Here is a 25,146-nt window from a genome sequence, read left to right as displayed (position 1 = left end):
GAGGCAGCCTGGCCCTCGGCATCGCATGCTTTTGACACCAGTGATGCCGAAGTCTTGCACGCTTTGGACGGTAGGCGTGGCCGGTTCCACCCGGGGGATCTCGACGTAGTCCTTGGCTGCCCCACCATCGAGGGAAGTAAGGGAGCCGGAGCTGGTTTCACTGGAACCCTCCGTGAGAGGAGCGTTCTAAGTTTTTCACAGCTCCTCATGCACCTCCGGGAAAACATGGCACCCGGGGCTCCGACCTCAGGAACCACGTATCCCCGGGTTAGCACGGATGACATCACTTCTGCTTCCTCCTGAACTCGACCGCTGGGGGTGGAGCTTGGATTCGTCATAGTCGGATGCCAGTCTCCCTCCGATGCTGCGACCGACATCTCATCTACGTCACACATCGTTTCCGAGTGTGTGTGTGAGGATCAGGACGGTGAGCACTTGGCTGGCAGGTTTACGTTCGTAGAGTTCCCCATATCACTAACGCTGCTAATTTGATTGGCCTTTTCTATAGTAGTGAGATTTGATTGGTTCTCAAGGGCGAACCCCATCTGTCGTCTGACACAACGTCGAGAGACCGACAGAAAGGGAACAGCGACTTCCCTTTGCGAAGTGCATTCCAAATGTGTACATAATGGCACACACATGCCCTGCTCACTCCAAACTCTTAACTCCAAGGGCTCTGCCCTTCTAAGGAAGTAGGGCATAGGAATGATCACTTCCATGTTGGATTTGCCCTGTGACGGTTCATTATGAATACACTTACCATTACACTACTACTTCACAGTAATTAAGTTAAGTCAATGAGTAGGTAAGCTGAGTTCTTTTGACACATAGTTAAAATACACTCACATTAAGATTTATTTCTAGCCTGTCAAATATAATAATTTGTTTATCATAAAACAAAACATAAAATGTACAACCTGAAATGTTGCTGTTCTATTCACACTTTCATTTATCTAAGCTTGCAGATCATTCATTAATGTATTATTTTCCTTTAACGTTTCTTGTTTTTTAATTTTTCAGATGAAACTCCTTGATCTTTTCTTGTAAAAGAGATTGGTTATGTTAGAGGGAACTACATTTGTGACTTAATTTCCTTACTTAAAAAAGCAATGCTAAAATGCAATAAACAAGCATGACTTTCCATTTTCTCTGCCCCTCTACCTATCATCTATGCATTTACCATCTACCACTAATCGACTATTGCCTCTTCATTTTAAGCCGTTCAACAACTAAATAAATCCAATATTTTGTTTGACTGAAACTGATCTGGGCATGAATAAAGTTTTTTTTAAGCAGAATTGTTTATATAACTGGGATACACATCATTTACACTTAAAGTGATATGCAAAATGAATATACTAAATGGATATCTCCAAAGATCCGTTATATCTAAAAGCGGTTGGACAGAGTCGTTACATTTGCGTCACATGCTTGCAGTATTCGACTAATCACTATGCACTGTTTAACTGGCCAGTCATAGCAAACCACGCAGAGCGATGAGCATTATAAAAATCTGCTTGTTTTAGAGAGGCGGGGCAAAGAGTAGACACAAACAAGAGCTTTTGAACCTTAAATCGTTTATACACATTGCATTACATCTAAGACAAATGATAATATTCATTTTAGCCATGTCATATCAGTATTTCACTCTAAAATGTAATATTCATGATAATTCCCTCACCCACATGTCATACAAGCCAGTCTTGTGTTTTGCTTTTGAGTGAAGCTTTCCAAGGGTCTTATCCATTTAATGGACTTAAATAGGGGACAGTTGATAAAGGTCTAAATTTCAGTTTCATCGTGTACATTCACGTACAACGTTATCACGTTGGAAAGTCACGCAGAAGTTTAATTTACATTTAATCATTTAGCAGACCCTTTTATCCAAAACGACTTACAAATGAGGTAAACAATGGAAGCAATCGGAACAACATAAGGACAATGAAAAGCATAAGTGCAATAAACTGGTCTCACAAAGCCTACCACAGCACACAGAGATAAGTATTATTGTTATGATTTATTATATAGGAAGAGTAGAAAGAGATAGAAATCAGAGCTGATCGGTCATGTGCTGACGAAAGAGATGTGTTTTTACTTGATTCTTCAAAACGGCTACAGAATCTGCTGATCTTGTAGTCATGGGCAGAACATTCCGCAGTGATGTGCACCCCCAGGAATTTGGTGCTGCTGACTCTCTCCACAGGCGAGCTGCCGATGGTCATTTAGGGTGGTCAACAGAGTTTCTCCTGAAGTCCATCACAATCTCCTTTGTCTTACTCACATTGAGGGACAGGTTGTTAGTGCCACACCATTCAGCCAGCTGTGCTACTTCCTCTCTGTAGTGCGTTTCATCATTTTTGCTGATTAGGCCTACCACTGTTGTGTCATCAGCAAACTTGATGATGTGGTTTGAGCTGAACTTGGCAGTGCAATCGTGGGTCAGCAGCGTGAAGAGCAACGGGCTGAGCACACAGCCTTGTGGGGCACCTGTGCTCAGTGTGGCAGTGCTCGAGGTGTTGTGGCCGACTCGGACTGACTGAGGTCTTTCGGTTAGAAAGTCCAGGATCCAATTACAGAGGGAGTTTTTTAGGCCCAGCAAGTTTAGTTTATTTATGAGCTTTTGTGGGACAATCGTGTTGAATGCTGAGCTGAAGTCAATGAACAGCATCCTAACATAAGTGTCTTTTTTTGTCTAGGTGGGTAAGAGCCAGGTGGAGGCTTTCGGAAATTGCATCATCCGTAGAGTGGTTTGGACGGTATGCAAACTGGAGCGGATCGAGTGTGTTGGGGAGGCTGGTCTTGATGTTATGCATGACTAGCCTCTCAAAGCACTTCATAATGATTGGAGTCAGTGCTATGGGGCGATAGTCATTTAGACACGACACAGTTGATTTCTTTGGCACTAGTATGATTGTTGTGGATCTGAGACATGTGGGGACGACTGCCTGGCTCAACAAGGTGTTGAAGATATCTGTTAGGACATCTGTCAGCTGTGCAGCACAGTCTTTCAGTACACGGCCAGGTACAGTATCTTGTCAGGACCCGCAGCCTTGCATGGGTTAATCCTAGATAGGGTCCTCCTTACGTCGGCTGGAGACAGATAGAGTGCCTGGTCGTCGGGAGGTGTGGGCAGTTTTTGTGCAGGTGTGTCATTCTGCATTTCAAACCGTGAATAAAAGTGGTTGAGTGCATCTGGGAGGGATGTGTCGTCATCACAGGTCTGTTGTAGCGGCTTTTAGTCAGTGATGGTCTGAATGGATTGCCACAGGCTCCGTGTGTCTCTGCTGTCTGTGAAGTAATTGTTGATTTTTTGAGCATATGACCGTTTTGCATTTTTGATGCTGCGGGACAGATTTGCTCTTGTTGTTTTGAGGGCTGTTTTATCTCCTGATCTGAATGCTGCATCTCTGGTCTTTAGCAGCCCACGAGCCTCTGCTGTCATCCATGGCTTCAGGTTGGCACCTGTGGTGATGGTCTCGGTGACTGTCACATCATCAGTGCACTTTTGGATGTAGGCAGTCACAGTTTCAGTGTACTCCTGCAGGTCTGTGTGGTTGTTGTAGGTTGCTGCTTCTTTAAACAATTCAATTCAATTCAATTCAAGTTTATTTATATAGCGCTTTTCACAATGTGTATTGTTTCAAAGCAGCTTTACAGGGGCAAACAGGAAAAACAGAAAAGTTAAAACACAGCACAGTGCATGGTATTTATACAACGAGTAAGTTCATTCTAATAAATAACATCTAATTTCTAAATAAATAAATAAATGAATGAATGCAGTCTCCCGGTGAGCAGGCCAACACTGCCCTGCTGTGGCGAGGAACCCAAACTCCAATGATTGATTAATGGAGAAAAAAACCTCGGGAGAAACCAGGCTCAACCGGGGGGGCCAGATCCCCTCTGACGTGTCATAGCTGCACTCAAACTGCTGACATGTGATTTAAGTTTAGCATTTAATACCAAATATTGTAATTTCAGCATTAATAAGACAAATAGTCCGTCTTTGCTCTTGGTTGGGGATGTAGTGGTCTGAGCTGGGATGGTCCGATGGTCATATTTCTCTTGGCAGCTGGTGGAATTGCCTTAGATGGAGCTGGGATGGTCAGTCAGTCTGCAGCTGTATCTGGTGTAATCTCAAATTGGGGATGGGCATCTATCCGTCGTCTGGACATGGTGGAACTTCTTCCTACCTCGGGATGGGCATCCCGAGGCAGAGGCGGAAAGAGAATAAAGAGAATAATTAGCGTAGCTGCTGTTCATTAACTATGCATTAAGTGAAAGCTTGGCTGAAAAGATGTGTCTTTAATCTAGATTTAAATTGGGAGAGTGTGTCTGACCCTCGAATAGTATCAGGAAGGCTATTCCAGAGTTTAGGTGCTACGTATGAGAAAGCTCGTCCACCTTTGGTGGATTTTGTTATTCTAGGTATTGTCAAAAGTCCTAAGTTTTTTAAACATGTTCCAGTCTGTGTCCTGGAAGCAGTCCTGCAGGGCTGAGGTGGCATTGTCTGGCCATACTGTGATCTGCTTTTGAACCGGTTTGGCTAGTATGAGAACTGGTCTGTACGCTGGGATTAGCATAACAGAGATGTGGTCCGAGTACCCGAGTGGAATGTACACCGCGACAATAACAATGGTCGTGAACTCCCGCGGCAGATAGAACGGTCGACACTTCACAACCATGAACTCCACCAGTGATGAACAGTGTTTAGATATTAACGCAGCATTGTTACACCATTCTTTGTTGATATACACACACAAGCCACCTCTGTGAGTCTTACCAGAAAGTAATGCGTCCCTGTCTGCTCGGTGGCAGTTTTGTCCGTGCAGATGAGTGGCGGAGTCCGGGGTGTTGTAGTTTAGCCATGTTTCAGTGAAAACAAACACACAACAGTCCCTTGCCTCATGCTGTGTAGAATTGTGTAGTCATTGAACTTACTTCAGTAAGTTATAACTTGTGTTTGTTTTATTGAGTTACCTCAGTGCTGATCAGCGGCTGAATTGTCATTAATACATTTTATAAACGGCGGCGAAGAGGTAAGATATAATTTTTGTCGTGATTTAATGGTGTCCTTTATTATATATAAGATACATTTTTATAATGATAAAAAAAGTTTAGCTAGTTGACGTTGTTCTGCGAGTGCGACGGCGTCACGGCTGAAAACTTACCCTTATCAAAAAGAAGTATACATGAAGTTATTTTTTTAAGAATACTAATATCAATGGACTAGTAGTATGCTTGAAAGTGTACTATTTAAAAACCACTTGGAACTAAATTGGCCCACTTTTTAGTTTATAAAAGTATACTTTTAAGTGTACTTTAAGTGTAGCGGTAGTAAACTTTAGAGTACACAAGTTAACAATTAGGTTTTCATTTGTACTACAACTATACTCCCAGTAAACCATTAGTTAAGTAGTTTTTATACTGCAAGGGTACTTGTAGTTATATTTAGCTGTACTGGTAGATTACTAGTTCAAAGCTTTTAGCCAATATTTAGTCTCTGAAAGTACACTATTAAGTTTACCTCGAGTAAACTATTAGTTAAGTAGTTTTGATACTGCAAGTGTACTTGTAGGTTATATTTAGGTGTACTGGTAGTTTACTAGTTCAAAACATTGAAGTTTACTCTCAATAAACAACTAAATTATGTACTGTAAAAGTCCACCCATTGGCCCAACGACGGAATCCAATGTCGTGGTTTAAGGGATCTCGTGTTCTGCTTCTCCTCAGCGATTTCTACATGAAGTTATTTACGAACTGTTCCAATATAGTTCAATTTATATGATTCTGTGGTTAAGACCGATCTGACTCCAATTTGAATATAATATAAATTAATTTATATGTCATTTCAAATGTATCTGTTGATTAGCGTTAATTTATCTATAAATCTTCATGCTTTAATATTTAATATTTAGAGTTATTCTTTCGATTGGGACCTGCAGTCGCACAGAGTCTCACGCCGGCCGGGTTCATGGATCTCACGGACACAAAACGGTCAGTTCCGATCTAGTCAGAGGTTGCTGGGTAAACTAATATCATTAAGTTTGGCCGCGATATGCTTGCTCAGAAATATAACAATAGTTATTTTAGTCACGATCATGCAACTTGCAAGACCAGATGATAAGGGGAAATCTGTAACATGTGAGCTTTAGTAATGCACCATTTATTATAAAAAACCTAGAATAAACTAGCCCTTCCTATCCTGACACATCGATTTTGCGGTAACAGAACAGGTTCCTTTCAATCTACTTGTAATAACAGACTTTGAAGAATTCAAATAATATCAACAATAACAATTTATTATACCAGGCAGGCACAACATTAATTCAAATCATAGAATACATATTCAAAGAAATTCCTAATTTAATCTAATCAGAAACGATTATCAACATATTAAAAGAATAAAATAAAAACACAAAGTTCATCATACCTGGTAAAATTGAGACACACAGTGACAGTGTGGGAAGTTCTGGTTACAGATGCTTCCCTGAGTCTTTTGCCAATACACCTTATATACCCAGATGTAACAAAGCCAATGGTCAGCGAGAAACTTCATTTGTTTGTTTTCTCGTCAATGAAGAGAACATCAAATGAGATCTCAATCTACATATAAACAGGATTCCCTGAGAAAGTCACACCTCTTTGAGTAGTGCAGGTGATGGATTAGATTTAAACAGTTTTAATATACTCTCTGTTAGATTTTAAAGAACAAGACCTTTTTACCCATCGCACCGTGACCTTTAAAACAATACCATCATAAAAACATCATCCATATTATGACAATAAATGATATACACAGTATAAAGCGTAAGCATTTTCCCAGTGATCAGGGCATGAAGAGATGAAGGGGAGGGGGTGATAAGAAGAGGGGGTTCAATTCCTGGGCATCAACAACCCCTGAGGGGAGGGCAGGATATCATTCCTCAGGATCTAGCAACAAATGGGGTTTCATTATTTTGTGTCCCAGCATCAAAAACAACATTAGTTCTTAGGACTTTTCCAGCTGCCTTACATGTAAAGTATGCTTGTAACCTTTATTTAGGTGTACTTGCACCTATACTGATAGTTAACTAGATAAAAACTTGTAGTACATTTGTAAGTACACTTCAAAGTGTATTCTTAGTTAACTACTAGTTGCTAGTATTTTTATGATTAGACTATTTAGTTATTATTTTTGCACTTGAAAACCTTTCAATATACCTCTTACTGTAGATGTAGAGATGACTCAAAATCAGTTAATTACATTTACATATTAGTGTTCACCTTACTAGGAAAATATTTGGAATCACATTCGTATCAGATTTTGAAGAAAGCTAAACCGACAAAAAAAGTAAATGAAATTTCCTCCAATTCAAATATGTTAGCAGGATTAAAATATTTCACAGCTTTACAAATACATATTATATGAATATACTTATGATATTAATAAGTAGTGACAGAAGTATAAAATAGAAAATTTTGCAATGGACATTAAAAATAGACAACTTTTCTGTATGGTTCATTCAGAATGACCAAAGAGAGTCAAAACATTAATTTGTGGTCACATGTAATAACTGAACAAAATATTTGTTACAGGCATATATATTTTTGACATATAAAAGAGCACATATCATATTTCTGTCAGGACCACTGTCATCAATTATTTAATGATAGCATACATTTAGTTTGCAGAATGAAACTGTTCTAGGCAAACTCTATGCCCGTCCATATAGCCTTGCATGGACATAGCAGGAGTGCAGCAATACATGTTCCACTCACCTGGGGAACCAGGACAGTTCCTGATGCGCAACAGGATTAAATTAAAAGATCAGAAGATACAGGAAGATAAGGAGGAGATGGAGATGGGTTCTAAGTGCTAAATTTTTTTGAGGTTTGGAAACTGATTCAGAATCTCAATCTCATATCCTGACCTTAAATAGTCAGTTACTTCCTTTTCTGCTGAGAAGCTTTCTGTGGGCTGTTTCTCAAAATCAAAAAAGTCCATTTCAGCTGGGCTGGCTGCCAGTTGGGACACATTAGCATTGTCAGCTGCAGGAGCAGCTTTACGACATTCTGTTGTCAGAAGCTCCTTCAAATGCTCTCTCCTACACTCATCTCTCAGCCATCGAAGTTTGAACTTGGGACAAGTGGCCGCTGCAAGAAGTCCTTCTTGGCTATCCAGTACAGCATCAAACGAATCTTGATGGCCTGTAAAATACAATATGATATAACTAAGAATATATTTATTTTACCATATAAATGGGCTATTTTGTGGGCTCTACTGACCTAAACCATATCATGTGCTATTAATACTGTATGAGATTCAATTTTGGTTGAGGCTGTTTGCCTCTTTATTTCAATCTTCTATTGATGTTAAGATTAATATTCATGATTAATGATGATCAATATCCCTGATATTGAACAGGGGATGAATAATAGATCTTTCATTATATTCTATCATTTTGATAATTGTACTCACTGCTTAAAACAAACAAAGTGTCATACCCACGAGTCTGTGCGGCGGTGACGATGCGGATACAACTCTCGTTTAGACAAGATCATGTTCCCTGCGATCCCGATTAAAATGGATTGAGGACACCTTCAAGATAGTTGCGATTTAAGATCATCAGATCGCACACCCCGTTGTCCTTATCAACTAAACATTTTATTGAGGCAAGAACAAAACTTTCTATTTGAAGTCTATTCATAACACATATATCTCAATCTCTTCCTGATGTGAGCAGCTTGAACTCGTGTAAATGGGGATGTTCAGAATCTGTACTGACATTTGCTTTCTCATCAGTGCCTTTCATAGAAGTCTACATGGTCTCATACTGTTTTGTTCTAAAGATTTTCATTGCTATTTTGTGGACATGATTCAATCATCTTCTGTCAAACAAGACACATTCCAAACCAGGCCTTGATCCCGTAGCGAACAAGGAATTCAAGAGTGGATTACGAACCTTCAAAAGGGCATCTATACATTAAAGGCTGCTGGTTACAATTCCATACATGCATTATGATGTTTTTAAACATTTTAGGCTTCAGGTTCAGGGTGTATAAATGCACCAAGTACTTCACGACTGAACTCCAGCTGCGGATTTAATGAGACATTTCGCCGTAATTCCCGATGGAATCATTTCATAAATATGTTCAAATACACTTTAGTTTTGTTTGGGTTTCTTGATTATCAAGTATTTTCATGCATCTACTGGTGGTGGTGGTGTGTCATTTTCTCATGCATCAATCTACAATCACCTTCCTATTGGTCCCTGCAGTCTTTCACATGCAGGTATCGATGCCCTATCAGGGGCTGGTCTAGTGTTGCGGCCTATCGAAGCTTACGTCTCCATGTGTGGCCTATCAGGACCTTCATCATAACATCGCGGCCTATCAAGGCTTTCGTCACTCTACCGACTATGGAGGCCATGGTCTACGTAGTGGCCCATCGTAGGTAAAATCGTCATGGGATAAATGGAACAGTCCTCTATGGCTACAGTATCGTTTACATGGTTTGACGGCAGCTATCACATTGATGTGCAGCTGGTGTTCCTTAACAATCGAATTCTACAAGACCTGACTCCAAAATCATTCTCGACACGTAGCAAGCTCTATCAGTCTCAATCAAGGTATTTCCATTTCATGCACATATATATATATATATATACATATACTGGTGGTAGTGTATTGCTTCTCATCCATTACCATTCGATCATGTTCTCAAATAGGGCCTATCAAGGCCTATGTCTTCATCTCATGGCCTATCGTGGCCTCCATATTCATGTTCCGACCTATCGAGGCCTCAGTCTCAATGACGTGGCCTATCGATTCCCCATGTAAATGTTCTGGCCTATCGAGGCCTTCGTCTCAATGTCATGGCCTATCGTGGCCTCCGTATTAATGTTGTGGCCTATCAAGGCCTACATCTTAATGTTGTGGCCTATCTAGGCCCGTGTAAATGTTGTGGCCTGTGAAGGCCTCCGTCTCAATGTTGTGGCTTGTCAAGGCTTGTTTCAATCTTATGGCCTATCGACTTTTTTTTCTGTTGTCAGAATGTTACTTTAATTGTTTTTTGGCCCCTCTTTTGACTTATTTTTGCTACATTTGAGTAGATTTTATTTTCAGCATCAACTAAACACAATACTTGCATTTGATTGGTTTCTGTATCTTTTCAAATTAATATAATTATATATTGGGCCAGTTGTGGGCGAATTAAATAGTTGTGGTGGCACTATGGCCCATTTCTGGGAGAAATAAGGTATTTATTGGCTGTCTGTGCAGTTGAGTAAATATGAAATGACATAGCCATTAGGGTGAAATTACAGTACAGCCGTAAAACAGCAAACTGCACTTATACTGTACAATTACGGTAAACCGCTGCCAGTAATTTACTGTGGAATTACAGCAGAACTGTAATATGAAAAACAGCTTCAAACCTGTAAAAATACAGTAAATGGCTGGTACCTCTCCTGCCAGTTCTTTACTATGGAATTCCAGCACAACTGTAAAATATAAAAAAACGGTTACAAACCTGTAACATTATATTGAATGGCTGGAACCACTGGTGCCAGCACGTTCCTGTAAATTTACGGGGACATTTTTTTTACAGTGTGTGCTAAGGCAGCTTTTTTGGCAGCCATTTAATTTTTTGAACTCGACCAATCAAATTCCCCCATGTGAGCTAAAACTTAAATCACATGTCAGCAGTTTGAGTGCAGCTATGACACATCAGAGGGGATCTGGCCCCCCCCGGCTAAGCCTGGTTCAATCATGGGAGTTTTGGTTCCTCGCCACAGCAGGGCAGTGTTGGCCTGCTCACCGGGAGACTGCATTTATTTATTTATTTAGAAATTTGATATCATTTATTAGAATGATCTTACTCGTTGTATAAATACCATGCACTGTGCTGTGTTTTACATTTTCTGTTTTTCCTGTTTGCCCCTGTAAAGCTGCTTTGAAACAATACGCATTGTGAAAAGCGCTATATAAATAAACCTGAATTGAATTGAATGTGAGCGCACACATAGAATTGTTGGACAATGAAGGCAGCGAAGGAAAGATCAATGCTGCCTTCAAAAACCGATCTGATGGAGTTATCTCAGGAGACGGGAAGTTAAGCAAACAATGCTGCCTGGTGCAGAAGCACATCCAGGTTTATTTTTTTAAACATTTATTATTTTATTGTATTATTTTTATTATTTTACATTTTTACTTTTTATTGTATTACTATAACATTAATTAATAAAAATGTATTGTTTATTTTGTGAGAAGTTTTCAGACATCTGTACACTGAACAACATGTTCATCGAGGGCAGCATTGTCACAAACAAAAGGATCCACAAGGCCACATGTGTGTCTCCAGACCACACCACGGAAAACCAAATAAACCACCTGTGTATCTCGAAATCATTCAGAAGATCAATCCAAGATGTCCGAGTGAAGATGGGTGCCGATGCAGCAACAGATCACCATCTATAAGTTGCCAAACTGAAAATGAAGCTAAAAAGAACTTCACAGACACACAAGCCAAAAGACAGAAATTCAATATTGGTTTCCTGGAAGATCCAACGATCCAGAAAGACTACATGCTCATGTTGACAAATTAGTTCCAAGTGTTGCATGATGAGGAAACAGACATCCACACCATGTGGAAAGGAGTAAAACATATCCTAATAGGACCAAAGAAGCCTAAACCGAAAGATTGGATGACAGTAGGCATCATGAGGAAGATAAAAGTGAGAAAACTGAAGCTCTCAACATTAGCCGCACAAGAGCAACAAAGGTAGCAACACAAGCTAAATACACAGAAGCCCACAAAGTGGTAAAGAAAAGGGTGAGGATCGACAAAGAGAGATATATTGACAACCTAGCAGAGGTTGCAGAGAAAGCTGCAGCAATAGGCAACATGCAACAACTTTAAGACAATACCAGGTATATACAGTAGACAAGAAAGACCAGTCAATGATAAGGAGGGACAGGCCATCATGGGGATAGAGAAGCAACTGAACAGGTGGTCAGAACATTTTGAAGAGATGCTGAACAGACCAGCACGTGCAAACACCCCGCCCACCTTATATCTCCTGGCAAATGACTGGATCCTGAAGAAGACAACAACAGGGAAGAGAAATGGAATTCAGTGGACACTTGGGAACCAGCTCAATGACCTGGATTGTGGGAATGACATTGCCTTACTCTCACACAGTCGCCATCAGATGCAAGAGAAAACATCAGACCTCTCAACTGTCTCAGCCAAACTTGGCCTTAGGATATACATTCTGAAAATCCCCAGCAGGACAATCCTGCTTCCTGTACAACAAGAAATCAGGAAGAGAAAGTGGAGATGGATAGGGCACACCATGCAAAAACCAAGTACAAGCATCACCAGACAGCCCCTGACGTGGAATTCACAAGGAAAGAGAAAAAGGGGGAGACCTTAAACACTTGGAGAATAGACTTGGAGGCAGATACCACAGAGATGGGGCACCCCTGGAAAGAGCTGGAAAAAATCGCCAAGGACCACAAACACTGCAGAGAAAAGTTTTCGGTGGCCTATAATCCGAGAGGAAGGAATAGGATTAATAAGAATTGTTTTTTATCGCAAATCGTGTATAGTGTCAAAAGCTCTGTCTAAGTTTAGTAATATAGTAGAATACTGTTATATGCTCACGTCGCATATGAACACCATATCAATAAGTAACTGGTTGTTATCTCTTTATATAAAAAGTGTAATGATAGTTAAACCCTACAGAGTGGGGACAGTGGCCTACTGGTGCTTCATATTAAATAGTTATTTTTCAAATGTTTTAATTTTTGTAGAATTGTCTTATGAAATGAATGCATTTGTGATAGCATGTTTTAAACTTTATTTGTGTAACAAGCACCTTGCGAATACCCTTCTTATGTAACGTGTAATGTTTTACAGTAAACGCCATTAACGAGTAGGCTTTTATATGCAAGTATACTTTTTGAGCCTATATATTATGACATCATCGCATTTGTGTGTATGTAAACATTTTGCAATGTTGGCTGTGTAAAAGCACTGTGGATTATCTAATAATGAAGGCTGAATACTGGTAAAGTAAGCCAATCAGTTACTGATCAACATTGTATCAATATAAAATAATTAATAATTGGCAAGGAAGCAAGCACCAAATAACAAACTAAAATAAAAAACTCTTTTTAAGATTCAAGGCAGCAGTGAGGGTAAATCAACTCATTATTTTTACAACATTAAAGCCAATTTCAATAATTGAAAAAAAAGCTTAATTTCAATTAATTGTTGTAACAAATGATCCTGTATCCACAGGCGTAGATTCCCACATCCTACTGCCATCTCACAGCTCACCACTGTCGCCACCTTCATGATTTTAACCAGTGTGCTCATCTGTCCCTGTAACAGTCAAACAAGATTCAAGTTACCTCTCAATACTGCATTTAAATGTGTAGGTAGTTGCACATGTGTTAACTCGCCGTTTATTCTATTCAAATTTTCCTGAATTCATCAATAGTACTATTGGACAAATAAAATATATACATTATGTTTAGTTACTTAAGTAAATATGTTTGTTAACATTACTTGTATCTATCTATGCAAGCAGTGAACAATGCTTTGCTGGACATAAACAGACGTAGCTAGCAACATTACAGGAAAATCACAAATGTACTTTACCATCTAGCATCTAACGTACTCGGTTACTAACGTAACCTCGGTTCCCTGAGATACGGGAACGAGTACTGCGTAGCAGGACGCTATGGGGAAAACTCCTTTTCTCCGATGACTGAAGCTTTATAATAACGCAGCGAAAATGCTGCACGGCCATTGGTGCGTGTAAAGTAAAACTTTACGCCAATGGCAGCGAAGCTGCACGGGCCTATGGCGATGGCGCCCGCCAAAAGGGGCGGGGCTTATGGCTGTATAAGCAGACACATCGCCGTAGGAACCTCAGGTTATTTCGACTGAAGCGACGACCATATGCAGCTTGTGAGCACTGCCAGGAACGCAGTACTCGTTCCCGTATCTCAAGGAAACGAGGTTACGTTAGTAACCGAGTACGTTCCCTATCGATACTTCACTCGTACTGCGTAGCAGGACGCTATGGGGAACCAGTATAATCCCGCCGTGCCACAAGTAGAACGAAAAACATCATATAATACCGGAGCCGTAGCTCTAGTATTTGTATAATGCAGGGAAGCCCTGTAGAAGACGGAAAAGCCAGGCTAATAGGTGGCTTAATCCAGTTAATCGTCCTAAGAATGTGCCAGATGCCAGTGTGGTTGAGAGCAACCACGGTCCAGCAGTCTAGTCTTAAGCAGAAAGGACCCGGGCCTGTAAGGCCGGAATGTCCAGACTGTAAAATCTGGTAAATGTGGAAGGCGAGGCCCAGCAAGCCGCCGCACAAATATCCGCTATGGAGACTCCGCTAGACCATGCCCATGAAGAGGCAACGCCTCTAGTTGAATGGGCCCTTACTCCCGTGGGGCATTGAAGGCCCAAGGAAGAATATGCCAGCGCGATAGCCTCAACTAGCCATTTAGATAGTCTCTGCTTGGTGACCGGGGACCCTTTGGTGCGGTCACCGAAGCATACAAAAAGCTGTTCCGACTTCCTGAAGGCGGCGGAACGCTCAATGTAAATTTTTAACGCTCTGACTGGGCAGAGCAGATAAAGCTCCGGGTCCTGCTCGGAGGGGGGGAGCGCAGATAATGTCACCACCTGTGCTCTAAACGGAGTAGAAAGCACCTTAGGTACATAACCGTGTCTTGGTTTGAGGACTACCCTAGAGTCATCAGGCCCAAATTCAAGACAGGAGGGGCTCACAGAGAGCGCTTGTAGATCACCCACACGTTTTACCGATGCTAACGCTAGAAGCAGTGCAGTTTTTAGTGTTAGGGGGCGGAGGTCTACGGACTGTAGAGGCTCGAAGGAAGAACCCTTCAGAGCTCTCAAAACAGTAGGTAGGTCCCATATAGGAACGGTGAGGGGGCGAGGGGGACGTAGCCGCCTGGAACCCCTCAAGAAACGAATAATCAAGTCGTTCTTTCCCACTCCTTGGCCCGCTATAGGGGCATGGGAAGCTGCGATTGCTGCCACATATACCTTGAGTGTTGAAGGGGAGCGGCCCTTATCCAACAGCTCTTGCAGGAATGACAGAATTATTGATATATCACAGGATCCTGGGTCTGTGCCGCGAGTTACACACCAGGCGGAGAAGACAGACCACTTAAGGGTATAGAGTCGTCTCGTAGACGGCGCTCTAGCCTGTGATATTGTGTTCATGACACTCTCGGGGAGAATCGTAGGCCCCCGTCGAGTGGCCAAAGGTGCAGCGCCCAGAGCTCTGGCTGGGGGTGCCAAATGGTGTTGCCTGCCTGAGAGAGGAGGTCCCGTCTCAGGGGAATAGGCCACGGGGCTGCTACGAGCAGCTGAGACAATTCCGCAACCCAAGGCTGGTTCTTCCAGAGTGGGGCTACGAACAGCACTGTGTGCGCTTGTTCCGTGATCCTCCTGATCGTCTGCGGTATAAGAGCGATCGGGGGGAAGGCGTAGAGGAGCCGGTTGGGCCAGTTGTGGGCCAAGTCGTCCTTGTCCTTTGAAAAATAGGTTGGGCAATGAGAGTTGTCTTTTGAGGCAAAAAGGTCGACTTCTGCCCTGCCGAAGACCTCCCAGATTTTCTGTACCGACCTGGGGTGGAGCGTCCATTCTTCTGAAGGGACATTGCTCCGGGATAGCATATCTGCTCCCTGGTTCAGTCTGCCCGGTACGTGAGTTGCTCTCAATGAGCGCAGATTGCACTGCGCCCATTCCAAGAGGCGAAGTACCAGGGAGAAAAGGCGTTTTGAGGAGAGGCCTCCTTGGTGATTTATGTAGGAGACCACTGTCATGCTGTCTGATCGGATTAAGACATGGCGGTCCCGTAAGACCGGCAGGAAGTAGCGAAGGGCCAGCCATACTGCCTGCATTTCCAGGTAGTTGATGTGCAGCCCCTTCTCCTGAATTGACCAGTGGCCGAAGGCCGGTGCACCGTCGCACAGCGCTCCCCAACCCGTGTTGGAGGCGTCTGTCGTGATCACCTTTCTTCTGCATGATGTGCCCAGGGGCACACCCTGCTCCAACCAAGGAAGATCCTTCCATGGGGCTAGAGCAGTTATGCAGATTTGGTCCACCCGGACGCGTAGGCGTCCATGACGCCAAGCGTGTGGCGGAACTCTTTGTTTCAGCCAGTACTGCAGTGGACGCATCCGAAGAACGCCTAACTGCAGCACTTGAGAAGCAGAGGCCATGAGACCCAGCATCCTGTGAAACGACTTGAGGGGGCGAGACGCTCCCAGTGTGAAAGAAGCCGCGAGCCGCCGTATAGCCAGGGCGCGGTCTGGCGCGATCCTGGCCGTCACACGACTCGAGTCGAAAACCGCCCCCAGGAACGAAATGCGTTGGCTGGGGGACAGAGAGCTCTTGGCAAAGTTGATTCTTAGCCCCAGGCATTCTAGATGGCTGAGAAGAAGGGATCTGTGGGACCTTAGCTCTTCCTCTGACTGCGCTAGAACAAGCCAGTCGTCGAGGTAGTTCAGAATGCGGATTCCCGTCTGCCTGAGAGGGGATAGAGCCGCGTCCATGCACTTCGTGAAAGTGCGAGGAGCTAGAGACAGTCCGAACGGAAGGACCCTGTATTGATATGCAACCCCCTCGTAAGCGAATCTCAAGAATCGTCTGTGGTGGGGAGCTATCTGGATGTGGAAGTATGCATCTTTCAGATCCAGGGAGAATAACCAGTCCCCTGGGCATATTTGCGAGAGGATCTGTTTCAGAGTAATCATCCTGAAGCGCCGTTTCATAAGGGCACGGTTCAGATGTCTGAGATCGAGGATGGGGCGGAGACCGCCATCCTTCTTGGGTACGAGGAAGTAACGGCTGTAGAAGCCTGACTCGGTTTGATCTGGGGGAACCAGTTCTATGGCTCCTTTGTCCAGCAAGTTCCTCAGCTCCGTGCGCAGAACGTGTGAATTCGCGTTCTGAACCTGGGTTGGGATGACCCCGCGGAACCGCGGGGGTCTGCGAGCGAATTGGAGTGAATATCCTCGAGATATTATCCCCATCACCCACGCCGATACCCCGGGTATGGCCTGCCAGGCCTTGGCCCGTATGGCAAGGGGTTGAATGCATTGGGGAGGCAAGCCGCCTTTTGGGGGCTTGACTTCCGCTGAGAGTGGAAGAGGAAGGTTGCTCTTTTTTTTGAAAATGTTTGTGTTTTATTAAAGTGTCCGCTATAACAGCGGTAGGTTGTGCGGGCTTTAAAACAGGCCCGGTTACCCTGAACAAACATACATTTATGCCGGCACCCGGAACAGAACGGGGTGCTTGGGCACACAATAGAGCTTTCTTGGGAGGAGGTCCAGCCGGACACGATCTCCTCCTCCTCCTCTTCCTTGCTTCGGTCTCAGGAGGATGCCTGAGGCGCCGGGTCCAGCGTGATCTTGGGCCGGGGTCCCTGGCGCTGAGGGAAGCGTCTCCCTGAGCGAGAGCGTTGACGCGTCTCGGCACCTGGTGCCTTCTGAGCAGCGGGGGGCGTGATCCTGGCCGGCTGCTGAGTCGGCTGTGGCTTGGGGTGGGCAGACACTGGTCTGGATCCGGGTCTCTTGGGTAGGAAGTGCTTCATGGCCTGCGAGGACTTCTGCGCTGCCGTGAAGCGTTCCGCAAAACCCTCGACTGCCGGTCCAAAGAGGCCGTTGGCTGAGATGGGAGCGTCGAGGAAGGGGACCTTGTCTGCCTCCTTGATCTCCGTGAGCGTCAGCCACAGATGGCGTTCGAGAACCACGAGACTGGCCATCGATCTGCCTATTTCCTGGGCTGTGGCCTTGGTGGCGCGTAGAGCCAGATCCGTCGCACTCCTCAGCTCCTTGAAGGGCGCACTGTCAGTGCCGGACTCGTCCATCCCTTGGAGAAGTTTGGCCTGGTACACCTGCAGTAGTGCCATGGAGTGCAGAGCGGAAGCCGCTTGGCCGGCGGACGAGAATGCGCGTCCAGCAAGGGCCGATGTGGTCTTACATGGCTTTGAGGGGTGAGACGCTTTTGCCTTCCACCCGATAGCTGAGGGCGGACACAGATGTGCGGCCACAGACTCTTCGAGGGGAAGCAGCTTCTCATAGCCTTTTTCCTCTGCGCCATCAATGGAGGTGAGGGCGGAGGAAGAAGGTCGTAGACGGGCCGAATAGGGGGCGCGCCATGACCTGGTGAGTTCGTCGTGAACTTCCGGGAAGAATGGTGAATTTCGCTGCCGAGGGGCCGTGCGACGCCCCGGCAGAAACCATTCATCCAGACGGCTGCGAGTAGGTTCCTCCGGAGAGGACCACTCTAAGCCCAGCTCTTCCACGGCCTTAGCGAGAACCCGAAAAAGCTCGGTATCCGCGCTAGGCGCGTGTCTGCTGTGCTCTACAGACGGAGAGGGGGCGGGGTCAAAAACTGAGCCCGATAGTTCCTCCCCGTCTGAAGCCGCTAACGACATGCTGTCGTCTTCCTCGAGTTCGCTTCCACCAAACGAGACTACGTCACCGGCGGATGCCGGCTGGCGCAGTCCCGCCCGAGAGAAACGAACCGGAGAAGTTTCTCTCTGTGGAGAAGGCGAGGCACGCCGAGGGGACGTGAGCTCGCCTTTCCCCGAGCGCTTAGTTCCTCTTCCCCGCCGCTCCGTCCCGGCAGGGTGAAGCGGGAGGGAAGGAGGGGCGGAATCGCTCTCTGAAAAGAAAGCTATCCGCGAGCGCAGAGAGGAGAGACTCATGCTCTCACAATGAGGGCATTCTGTCTCTCCGAGTGCGTCCTGAGCGTGGGAAACCCCCAAGCACGAGACGCACTCGCCGTGCCCATCAGCGGCGTGGAGGCGGACCCCGCACGAGTGACAGGGACGGCGCGGCATTTGAAACAACGCCGCAGGAAATTTGCTCGGAAAATGAGTCTTTTAGCTCTTTGCCGGATAGCGGCGCGGAAAAGGATACGACGCTGCAGGAATCAGCGGAATCGCTGAGCAGAGAGGTCCAGTCCGCTGCAAGGCTTTCTCGACGGCGAAGCTGTCAGTCCGGGTAGCGAAGAGAAGTCGTCGCTGAAGGAGAAGAAATCTGAGGTTCCTACGGCGATGTGTCTGCTTATATAGCCATAAGCCCCGCCCCTTTTGGCGGGCGCCATCGCCATAGGCCCGTGCAGCTTCGCTGCCATTGGCGTAAAGTTTTACTTTACACGCACCAATGGCCGTGCAGCATTTTCGCTGCGTTATTATAAAGCTTCAGTCATCGGAGAAAAGGAGTTTTCCCCATAGCGTCCTGCTACGCAGTACGAGTGAAGTATCGATAGGGAACAGGTTAACTTAACGATACACCACTTCAACAAATGCGACTTCAACGCAAAGAAAAGCGTTGTTGTCTGGTAATACTCACATTTGAATACACCTGCCTCTTAGTTCTCAATTATGCTCCTTTATGAACGTATCCTGTCCCGTGGGCTCATGGTATAGATAAGTATCCCAAGTATCTGTCGCTGGGTGGTTCAGCATTGTTTTATGAAGACAGAGGTTTCGGACATACTATCTGCTTTCTGCTCATTACCTACTATATAGTATAAGGCAAATAAGATAACAATAGCTAACGTACAACCATGTCTGTCTTTTCATGATTATCCGCATGAGTGCCAAGGATGTTCAAACAAAAACAAAAGACTTTAATGACGAAGTCAAAACCCACAATGGGGAAAACTACAACCAGACAAAAACTCCAAACAAAAACTCACGAGGGGGGAAAACATCAGCAACAAGGGAGGATAATGAACGGACTTTACAGGACACAATGAACTGACTGGACTAAATGAAAACAACACTTAACATAAACAAGGACTACAAAACTAGACTGGACTTGACTATACCTGATCCAAACCGGGGAACATAAAATGACGCGACGATTTGTACAAGGGTACATAGCAACTTATGCAGAACAATCAAGCAAAGGACAGCAAACACAAGGGCATTAAATATGAAGACTAACAAAGGATAATTAACAAAGGACATGTGTCGGGAATTAAACACTGATGGGAAGCTAACCGAGGAAACGAGAGGGGCGGGGCCAAAGATGACACCGGAGAGAGCGCTTGTTATGTCAGAACCAACAATAACATGTCTCTCTCCAGACAAAACATGAGGCTCTGTCATGATCCTGCCACTAGACCAAGAAAGTCATGACGAGGCAGAATCATGACACATGAGTAAGAAAGGAAACTTATCAATATTTTTATACAAATATTATACAATCTATGTTACATGAAAGAGTATTTGGGCTTGGAATGACATTAAGGTAAACAAGTGATTTGTTGCGAGTGAACTATCCCTTTAACTTTATAAGTAATAACAGACATCAAACTACAAAAGTTGCAGATTGTTGCCATTTTTTTACATTATTGGCAGCAGTTCTTTCAGTTTATCCTGTTATTCACAACTTTAATGACACACAATGGAAAAAATAAGGAGGCTATTAGGGTATAGGGGTAGGTGTAGGTGTAGGGCATTGATGTCTCAATCATATGTAAAAATATGATTTACACTTATTGCATAATGTTTAATGCACAACAACACTGAGACACAAATAGTAACGTTATCGGCCACTATTTATAAGTTATTAGCATTACTACGATTTCTCCATGATCCAACGATAAATACAGCTATTTTCGGTTAGTGTAAATAGCATATAGCTAAGAATGCTGCTATTTTCACTTAGTGTAAACAAAACCTACTGCTATTTAAACTTAGTGTAAAAACTAATCGCTAATAGAAGAGTGTATCCCAGAATGTGGCTGGGATTTTGATGGAGTATGTTATAAAAAAGTAGGCTACTATAATTTTATTTCTAAACATTGGAAATCGTCTTGGTTACGCATGTAACCTCAGTTCCCTGATGGAGGGAATGAGACGTTGTGTCGAGAACGACAGATGGCGTTCGCCCTTTAGAACCAATCAACTCTGACTACTATAGAAAAGGCCAATGAAATTTGGCGAATGAAATTTACATGCCGGTCTCCCCGCCCCCGGATTTCCGGTATAAATGGTAGCCGGCGTGTAGCATTAATTTACCTCTTCTTCTGAAGAGCCTGAGAGCCTCTCACGACTGCAGCAGAATACGATACGTGTTTGTGGCATAAGGGACACAACGTCTCGTTCCCTCCATCAGGGAACTGAGGTTACATAGGTAACCAAGACGTTCCCTTTCTGTCGGTTTCTCAACGTTCTGTCGAGAACAACAGATGGGGTTGCCTATGGAAACGGCACAACGCTGTAACGAGTCACAATCTCTAGCGAAGCGACGGTAACAGGCCTGGGCGTGTCAGCTCGATGCTTTCGCGAAACTGTAACCTTCCAGTGTGGTGGATGGGGGGTTCCAGAGCTTTCTTGGAGAAAGATGAGTACAGCCCTGACCTGTAAACCTTTCATGTAGCCTTTGGCTGCCTCACCATTGAGGGAAAGTAAGGGACCCGGAGCTGGCTTGACTGGAGCATGCCGTGAGCGGAGCGCTCCAAGTTTTACATTTACATTTAGTCATTTGGCAGACGCTTTTATCCAAAGCAACTTACAGTGCACCTATGACAGGGACAATCCCCCTGGAGCAACATGGAGTAAAGTGTCTTGCTCAAGGACTAACTTGTGGTGGCTGCTGGTGGTGTGGTTTTACACAGCTCCTCATGCACCTCCGGGAAAAAAATGGCCCCCGGGGTGGGCGCGGTTTGCACCGTGCTCCGACCTCAGGACCCACGTATCCCCAGGTATGCACGGTTGACATCACTTCTGCTTCCTCTTGAGCTCGACCGCTGGGGGTGGAGCTCGGATTCGTCAGAGTCGGATGCCAGTCTCCCTTCGATGCTGCAAGAGACATCTCATCTACGTCACGCATCGTTTCCGAGTACATGCCTGAGGATCTGGACGGTATGCCACCGCCGGTTGGGGAACGTTCAGACGAGCGAATCGGGGTGCGATCGGCCCGTGAGCACTTGGCTGGCGGGTTTACGTAGAGGTCCCCACATCACGAACGCTGCTAATACAGGCGGACTTCGGGGCCGTTGCCACCGATGTCACGGCCCGAGTAGCAGACGAAATGGTGGCTGGTTCCCGTAGGAAGACAGCCACCCGTGACTGCAACTTCTGAATGAAAATCTGCCCGCAGTGCGGTCAAGATGTGTCAACGAACGCTGCTTCAGGGTGCTGGACGCCCAGACACCTAACGCAGCAATCGTGTCCATTCCCCTCCTCGATGAGAGTGCCGCACCCAAGAGAACAGCGGGACATGCCTCGCTGGAGAATGCTCAGTCCTGAAAAGGACTTTTTAGAAAAAAAAAAAAAAAATCTCTAACACCTCCGGAACCGCAGAGACGCCCAGGGCAGGGTCGCTGCAGGTAGAGACGATCCACTGCTCTACGTCGTAGATCCGGCAATGTTCAAGTAGAATTCTCGACTCGTTACAGCGTTGTGCCGTTTCCATAGGCAACCCCATCTGTTGTTCTCGACAGAACGTTGAGAAACCGACAGAAAGGGAACGTCTTGGTTACGTATGTAACCTCAGTTCCCTGAAGGAGGGAACGAGACGTTGTGTCCCTTATGCCACAAACACGTATCGTATTCTGCTGCAGTCGTGAGAGGCTCTCAGGCTCTTCAGAAAAAGAGGTAAATGAATGCTGCACGCCGGCTTCGTTTTATACCAGACATCCGGGGGCGGAGACCGGCATGCATATTTCATTCGCCAAATTTCATTGGCCTTTTCTATAGTAGTCAGAGTTGATTGGTTCTCAAGGGCGAACCCCATCTGTCGTTCTCGACACAACGTCGAGAGACCGACAGAAAGGGAACTATGGTACATCCATAGGCCTACATGTTATTGTTAATGTCCTCACATAATGTTAGAGTATTTTGCAGCAAGTGTTAAATATGTTTGTAAAACGGTTTGTTTTATCTTAATACATAAAAATTACTGTGGGAAAAACAAATCATAAGATAAGTCAAATAAAAGGCACAAATGAAATATTTATTTATGTTCAATAGAGGTTTGGTAATTATATGCTGTCCTGAGGAGCTAGCCCAAGTCAACAAGTAGAAGTTACATTGACAGTGCCATCTGCTATCTGGAAAAGTAATCACATTTAGTTTTACTACGACAAATGCTTTTATAGGTCCAATGTATCAGCAGATGTTTTCCAGATCTCCAGATCTTTAGCAGAAATCTTACAGATGTACCTGTGCGGTCTGGGATATGAATGAAAGTATTTGTTTAATTCAAACATATACTTTCAACTCCCAACTAGTTAAAATGGAAAAACATGAAGTTATTTCACAAAGTGCACAGCAAATGCATTTGGGAGACACTGAAATGAATGGTCTTGATGATGCCATGTATTGCATCTGGAAGACGTCTGCAATACATAGTTTGCTCATCTTCAATACGTCCCGGAGACGTCTTGTCATGAATTTGAGGGAAGAACCAATTGCAGGCAGCAGGGATTAAGGGGTTATTAACAAGACTTTAATATAAGGAACAACGAACAAAACAAAAACCCACGATGGGGAAAACAAGACACAATAAACAAGAAAAATTGGAAAAAAACTGATTACACTAAACTAACAAAGACAACACTTGAAAGTACTACAATAAACTAGACTTACTTTGACATGGGACATATCATCCACAGAGAACCATGCACAAAGGTATCCAAACACGCACAAAGGTATCCAAACACACACAATGACCGAACACAGGACAATGAAACATGAGGACTATTTAAAGGCGTCAAAAGCAACAGGGAACAGGTGAACTAATTAACAAACGATAACGAGACGAAAGGGCGGGAACAGAGAAGAGACCTGGAGAAAGAGTGGAAGGCCAAAAGGGACAAAAACGTCTCTCTCCACATATAACATTGAGTTGCGTTCAAATTCTGCCACAAAACCTAACAATATCGACAAGAATCATGACACGTCTGCTGTCAAATGTCATATAGACATCTATAAGACATCTCTAAAATGTTTTTGAATTAGAATAGATGTAAAACTGCTCTTTCTAAGATTTTTAGCAGAAGTTTTTACACAGAATATGTTTTCCATCTCTCTCTCTCTCTCTCTCTCTCTCTCTCTCTCTCTCTATCTCTTATTGTTGATTGTTTCTATGCGTTTTAAAAAAAAATTGTATCCCAGGATGTTTCATCAGGAAAATTAGTGTTACTTTTTTGGAAATTACTGTTGGTGCCAACATTTATATCAATTGTAGAAACATGAGGAAATTGCAACATTCCTCACAGAAGTGGTTGTGCTGATGTAGTTATTCAACTATGACTTTGTTTTGCTGGTCTGTGGATTAAGATGGTGCTGCCATGAGCTGTGATGATTATACAGTGGCATTGAGCCTTAAACTACAGGAGCTTAGGTCAGTAAAGAGGCTATCAGCGTTATTTGGTATCATACTTAACATAACTTAATATTTAAACAAGATGTTGTATTAAGTTATGTATTTTCTATTGAATCTGAAGTAGACCTCTACCAAACAGAATTTAGAAATGATGGTTTAAAGGTCTTGTTTAAGATCACACTGTTCAGAATCATGAACTTCCTTCTCCTTTTCTGGGTCACCTCAACATGGGACTGCTATTTTTGTAGAAGTTAAGCGTATAGGATACCAATCCTGCCGTTTATATTCCAATCTATTTCCATCCCTCTGTTTAGCCTGTTCAGTCCTGTTTACAGACAAACATTTCCATTTGAGCTGGACATGAGTTGCGTGTGGGAAAAGTCGTCTAACAAATTTTATGTTCTCCAAACAAACATTAGGGTGGGTTCATTAAAATCACGGAAATTCTGACTACAAAATGCATATCATGGAAAAAATGTGCACGATGTTCAAATACCCAGTTTAAGGCACATGTTCAAGGTTCATGTTCAGCTCCTTCGGTATTCTTAATGTACCAACACCCCCGTTTTACTACAGTACATTTCCATCTATGAATATGTAATATGGGGTATTAGTCATTGCGCCATTATTGTCATGGTAACGGGGGTCAGAATTTTAAACAGTATCTGTCACTACGGGACACCCAGTGAGATTTCAATAGAGTTCGTTGTTCAGTTCTATTGAAGAGTGAGTGATTCAAGCAGGGAGTGTTAT

The 25,146-nt window shown here is 44.0% G+C and overlaps 1 protein-coding gene across 4 annotated transcripts in view; it reads left to right on the top strand.

Annotated features, from left to right (window-relative positions):
- LOC130427847 (collagen alpha-3(VI) chain-like) overlaps positions 1-25,146 on the top strand; it is a 54,733-nt gene that overhangs the window by 25,440 nt on the left and 4,147 nt on the right. Inside the window, exon 8 of one of the 4 annotated variants that reach the window (XM_056755557.1) lies at positions 11,251-13,116. The exons of 1 other annotated variant lie outside the window; for it this stretch is intronic. The gene's annotated coding sequence lies outside the window, so the exon portion shown is untranslated. Of the gene's footprint in view, positions 1-1,020; positions 1,142-2,696; positions 2,924-11,250; positions 13,117-25,146 lie in introns of those variants that run through there. 2 more of the 4 variants (XM_056755558.1, XM_056755555.1) reach the window with 2 other exon arrangements.

Source organism: Triplophysa dalaica, chromosome 8, assembly GCF_015846415.1.
Source record: "Triplophysa dalaica isolate WHDGS20190420 chromosome 8, ASM1584641v1, whole genome shotgun sequence".
Lineage (NCBI taxonomy): Eukaryota > Metazoa > Chordata > Actinopteri > Cypriniformes > Nemacheilidae > Triplophysa > Triplophysa dalaica.
This window is presented reverse-complemented; position numbering and strand designations above follow the sequence as displayed.